Below are 6,999 nucleotides of genomic sequence, written 5' to 3' on the forward strand. Positions count from 1 at the left end.
ATTATTGATTCCCAATGGGGTACTAAAGAAGAAACATGGTATACTATCGAAAACGACATACTTCATACGGAATCAAGCTTATTAGTTTAACATATTAGTTTATTTATAAATGATAAAATGTTAGAAACACAAGCACTACTGAAATTTTAAAATGTCTAAATGAAAGATATGATCCAAAGTCCAAACATGTAGATGCCAACATTTGTTCTTAAATCGTGGAAAATTTTAATTAACCTGCTGCGGTCAAATCAAGGCGCATTGTCGCGCTTTACAGCTGTATAATGATGACTTTACATGCATTTTGATATGCCAATTCAAACAGCCGAATATGCATATAAATTTGATGATATGCCGTTAGCTTTAAAAATATGTTTTCGATTAAGTATATATATAAGCTATATCCCGAATGGCTGCAGCGTATTCTATAAGATTTCTGTTTATTCTAGTTCCAAATTTTGCTATTTTTCCTGAAAGATTCATCCTACTATAAGGGGTAATTGCATGCATAGGAATAGAGTGGTTGCTTATTCTAGAGCTATAATTGTCAAAAAAAGGGTTTTCAATATCTTACGTTAAAATTGTGGAATGGGAGCCTTTTTCTTTTGGAGTCCTCAGATAACGCCCATAAACACCTTATTAATTAATTCGCTTTCCTGATGTGGGCTTGTGGTAGCTTAAATGTTGACAGAGCACTCCGTCCAGAGAAAGCCGAACCTCTTTTTGGGTGAAGTTGAAAGATAAAGCATTGCTTAATTACTTCCACTTGATGGACATAAAACTTCCAAAGAAGTACTTGTTTAAGGAAGATAGGACACTTCCCTCTGTTGGGATTGTAACTAGCGTAAAATGCGTTTAGCTAGGGAAGGTATTATCCTGCTTACATCTATGATTGGCGATGATTGACACTTGTCTTCGTTAGTTCTAAGTTGGAAGCATGGATAATTTATTATTTTAATCAAACACTTAATTTTTCTTATATTCGATTTAGAGATGGGTGTGTCTAGACTCTAGAACAACTCATATTTTTTCGTACCAACCAAAAAAGAAGAAGTGGTGGTGGTGGGAGACAGTGGAAGCCGAAAGCAAAGGCAAAATAGAGAGTATATAATTTCAAAACTCAAATTTTTTCGATTAAAATTCTGAAAATTGAAGAATGAGCTATTTTTTCTTGCTGACGAATGGAGTCGACAGAAAAGAACAAAAAAATATAAGAAAAAATATTGGTGGTGGACTAATTGGTAGTGGTGGTGGGAGAGGTGGATAGCAAGGACAAAATGGAAAATTTATTATTACATAACAATACCAATTTTCTGACTTATTAGTTTTGGATTTTGGTTGGCCTAGAAATAAACTATGCATTCCAAAACATTGCAGCAATTCTTGGTCACGTTCTTGGAGTCGTCCTCAATTCTTGGTCCTCATTGGTCACGTTCGAAATAAGATCGAATCTTATTGGTTGACCACATCACCATCACATGGCCTCGTCCAATCGAAAACAGGGCTTGTGTAGTTAGGAACCGAACCCTACATAGAAACAGGTGATTAGAGAAAAGAAGCTATATATATATATACTTGGAACAAAGATAACAAAACTATAAAGGCATATTTAAACCCAGATGCTGATGTATAGAAACTTGCGCATTCCAACCTAGTTCCCCTTTTGGTCATGAAACAACTCACACACCTCTGCTTCAGCCTTCAGGTGTACGATTGTTTGCCATTCGAGTAAGCTTCATTAAAGCGTGCGAAGCATACCCTCGATTGGTGGAAGAAGGAGTGTGTCCTTCACGTGTGTGTGTCATTACACGTAGGATTATTGGCACGCACAACTATGAGTCAGGGACAGTTGCTATAACAGTACTTGGTCCAAGAGATTGTGTCTACTTTTTTCGATGAGTTGAGATTGTGTCTACTCAGCTCACCCGAGCAGCATAACTTTGAATGAAAATGGCAAAAACATACTAGAAATTCATGCTTAATTTGTGAAACAACTAAATTGGTTTTTGTGATAGCAAGAAATTTATTAGCCATCTCTTGATCTAGACTAAAATTATCAATGCTGAGGACAACGTCTTATATTTCATCGCCAAGTTTCATCACCAAAATGTGAATGCAAAATGAGCTCATCCCTCACGTTGGACTACTAGTCTACTACTTGATTATTGTTCACTACGGAATATTAAGATTTCTTAAAATGAAAATAAGTGCTCATTCTTTTGTATAATTTCTCCGAAATAACTTGTATTCATTTAAACAAAATAGTGTTCCCAGGCACTGATCTTCTGTCTCAATGAATTGAACCAAAATTTCAACAACATCTCGAGATATATCCATTTCCGAATATAAACCCGATATTTCAAGCTTAATTAGTTAATGTACTTGATAGGCTAATTGTCTCTGAGATAAAAGGAACATCTGGTGATGGTCCTATATCGATTTCCTTTAACTAAGCTAGTTGACCGAGCTGAGTCCAAACTCCAACGTAAATAGCAACGAACCTCACACGAACAATTACAAAATTAAAGTATGACTTTTTTAATACCTTCTTTTTTCAGGTGCTCTGGTCCATAATACCTTTTTAATTAGTGCGTGCCATTTTGAATTAAATAATAGTTATATGGTACTTCCTCCAAATATATTCGACTTTATATGGTTTCATTGATTGAGTGCACTGCTTCAGTTACTTTAGTAGTAGTTCCGTTTCAAAACACAACATTCCTATTGCACAAGCAAAAAAAATCACAGGGTTCAACAGACAGCTTGGTCAAGTTTGGCAAAGCATCAAGTGGTTCAACATTGCTTGGTTTTCTATACACATACTCACGTACCTTCCAGTGTTTAGTTTTGATTTAATCAACAATCTATTTGAAGAAAATCAGGTTGGTCCGCACTTGAGTATATGTGTGATGTCAACGCTTTGTGTTTTCAAAGATCTTGCCCCGCTAAAATGGGCTTTATTTAAATTGAAAACTTCTATATAAATGAATCATACTTCCATCTTATAATTTATGCCTTGTATAGTTGCTCCATATTTAATAGCAACAGTGAGCTTGCATTAATATTATTGGCTTATTGCTTTGCAATGCAAGGACATTATTTTAGTTTTAAACTTGAAAATCACATCCATGATATATAATGTATATTTAGTTTAATTATATATATTAGTAATACTTTTTGGAATGATTTAAAGGTAAGAGCTGATCGAAATAGTTTCAAATCCAATACTATTTAAAGCTAATTATATGAATGAATTATAGGTCGGAAAAACTTCAATTCTCGTTTCCTTTTTGTCAATCTTTTGATGTATTTACATTTGTATTTTTACTAAATATATTATTTTTGTGGGCAACACAAAGATTCTCACCTTCCACGGCGCTAGGTGAGGTATGCAATTGTTGTATGATTAATTGTAGCAAATGGTCGGCCCCAGTCATTTCTCAAACGACTATCCTTCCAATAAAAATAATTTAAAAAAAAAATTGGGTTTGCAATTTAGAAGGGACTAGCGGCGCAATTTGTAGTGCGTTTGACACTTTGACCTCTAAATCATTTGTTTAATTTATTTCCTTTATCAATAAATATATTTTTTGATTTTTTTTAAAAAAAAACAATAAAGATACGTCAAGTAGACTGTAGACATGCCAACACAACCATTTATTTACTTTAAAATTTGGCAATAAACGAAAACGTGCATAAATTGGTAAAATTAGACAAAAACATAACGCAGTTTTGTTGTCCCAAACCCAATAAATTGTCCTAGTTGTCTAGCCAATCAAAATTCAGTGTATAAGGACTCTCCAATAATTACAAAAATATTACTCCTTCACATGCCCTTAATTACTATTTTGAATTATCAAGGAGAATTTCCACGTAACTCAATATATTTATACTCAGCATGCTTATTTTACTTACAAATATGTTAAATAGGAACATGTACTTTTATTTTACTTACAAGCTAATATATACACGTAATTGTTTTATCAATCCCTAATTTTAAGAATTGAAAAATAAACTAGTTGTGTCATTTCCTAATTTTAAGAATTGAAAATAGAATGGAAAACAAGAATTATGCTAATATTTTTTGTAGCACACATTGTAGTTGCTATTAATTAATGATAATACTAAATTTCAGTAAAAATATAGGTTATACCTCAGGGACATGACAATGGCAAGAAGGGCAGGCCCTTGTTTTGTTCTACAATTTTATAATAAGTAGGCATGGTTTTTAATAGCTAAAGAGATGCACACAAGCGGCTTTTAGTAATAAGTATTTGCCATTTTTAACTAAACATATCTGAATATTTTGTGATTTGTGTAGAGTGTGATGTTTGACAGTTGTGCAGGAAGCAAGGGAAAAGGCATTTTGCATTTGGATTTGCATGCATGATATTCTGTTGCTATTTTTAGTAACCTCGGAGAAACCATGGAAAAAAAACAAATCCTTTTAGCTTTTTAAATGACAAGTGGATTCTCCACAGTACGTCCACATTCTTTCTCACGTACTCGGGACATGCGAACTCGGGAGCATGTTTCTGTTAGTGACTCGGTTACTATCTGAGTTAAACAAATTTAAAAATAGGAGCAACAAAAGCAAGACTTTTGAAGGACTATACTAACCTTTGTTTTTGTTCTAATGACCAATGCATCTTTATTTCTCTTTAATTGACAAATGGGTCCCTAGTTTTCTGTTTATATTACTAAAGTGGGTCGTTGGTATTTTTTTTTTTTTTTTTTTTTTATTATTATTTTTTTTTTTGTGAAGAGAATATAATTCTAGTTTATTCTTTTAAAAAATCAAAATCAAAATCAAAATCAAAAGACTAGCTAGTAGGAAAAATGCAAAGGATCCCTCTCTTTCATTTGGACACTAAAGTACGTGTGTTTTTGGCGGTGGTAGTGCTAGAATCCAATATATATTTTGACTGCCTATTGAGGCTTTTTACATATATTATGTGGCATCAATATGATTGAAAGTTGGCGTGACGTGAAAGTTATTGTATCATCAATTGTAAGTGGATGATATGATACGAGGTGGTCCTTATGTTGTTTATTGTGTTAGTACTAAAAAAAATCATATTTGAAGTCGTTGCTTAAATTACACTTTTTTTTTTTACATTGGTAAGTTGGGATTGCGTTTAGTATGCAGTGCTAACTTAGTCAAAAGTTTCTCATAAAAAAGGTTTTTTTTTCTAATCGAAACTAAAATATTACTGGGACATGCTAATAAGTAATAGGCTCAAGAGGCAGGCTAACTGAATAGCTGGCCTCATTGGAAAACATGTGGGTGCTCATCGTCCACATGAGCATAACGCGCATCGGGAAAAGTGTTGATCAACACTTCTCTCTCGAAGGTCACTATCAAAAGTTGCACTATAAAGTTATTTTAAGTCCAGGTGTCATCTCTGGATTCTAAATGTATAGGGGGGAAAAAATCACAATTTGGACTTTCATGAAAATATTTCTACTGTACTTTTGCAATTAAAAAAAAATAAATAAATGAAATATTGCAAATACTCATCATTTTCATTTCTATCCATGTCACTTAAACGACTAATACCAAATGCAACTAAAATATAGTAGCGGAAGTTTTTTCTTATAAAATCATATAAGAAGGGCAAAACTCCAAGAGAATTAATGTTCGATATCAGAAGTTAAGGTTAGATATATTTAATTTAAATCATTTGATTACTTTCGGTGCATTTGTAGAACTTCAACTTGTATGTCCTCCCACTTTTCAAATCCACACCAAGAACTAGTTCACTAAGTAGTTTTTTACCTACTTGATATACACTAGGTCAAGCTAGCTTGAGCTTGGAAGAAAAAAAAATAAGTAATTCTATCTTTTTTATTTTAAAAAACATGACTAATTAACAATTAGATAGAATTAATTGGTTTCGTTTTGACTTGTAGTTATTAATTGCCAATATTTTAATATTTTCGTTTTAGCAATTTAAAATTCTAGAATTAATTGACCCTAATTGCAATTGCACTCGAATAGCTAGAAGTAGAATACATAGATTAATAGGAATGAAATAATTAAGAAGTATTTAATTTCTTGAATGAAGCAAACAAATTATCTCTCAAGTCTCAACTTGTATTTGTAGGCCCGTTCTCTCATCAAATTAAAGCATCTGTGTTAAGGATTCAAATTGAGCTTTCCCTTTAAAACATTACTTAATTTTGCTACCAAGACGAAGGGGTAATTTAATCTCATTTATCTCAGCGTACACAAAAATAATCAATCTCAGTCAAGTATTCAAGTTAATACAACTTTAGAATAATCTACAAAATTGGCTAATTAATTAAATTTAATTCTAACTCCTAAAATCATATGCCACCAAATACTTCCTAGTATCACTATTCATCTATACAAGAAATCGTAAATAAATGGTATAAGACATTTTGAAAAGAATTGTGAATGTTTTAAGTTCAATTATTCCTAAGTTGGCCTTTTAACGTACTCGTATGTGAAGAAAAAAAAAAAAAATGCTCAATTAAATCGATACTAGAAGAAAAAACAGGTTGACAATGTTTTTGTTCAGATTTTGATTCTATTCGACACTCCTGTTTACTTTTTTTTTTCAATGCATGCAACCAGATTCAAAAAATCAAAAATGTTAATGGATGATTTTGAACTACAGTTTGATAAAGTTTCTCGAGATTTGATTCACTCTAACTTGCTATGGATCACAAATCGTATCATTAGATTAGAGTGATCTAAAGAGCTAGGTTTTGGTAGAAATTGGTCGACAAAGGATACAACTGGCATTCAATAATTCTGAAGGGCAAAAAAGTAAGAAAAAAAAAAGCCATAACAACTTGATGTACGACCTACATATAAAAACTCTACACGTGTCGGTGATCTATAAGGCAGACGGCGCTATCGAAATACTAGAATAAAAAATTCAATCATGTCGCGATTGGACATTGAAAGGAGCCCTTTATAGGTTGTGACAATAATACCACTAAATGGTTTTTAAACATAAACCACCCTGGTTT

Source organism: Coptis chinensis, chromosome 4, assembly GCF_015680905.1.
Source record: "Coptis chinensis isolate HL-2020 chromosome 4, ASM1568090v1, whole genome shotgun sequence".
In the NCBI taxonomy this organism is placed as follows: domain Eukaryota; kingdom Viridiplantae; phylum Streptophyta; class Magnoliopsida; order Ranunculales; family Ranunculaceae; genus Coptis; species Coptis chinensis.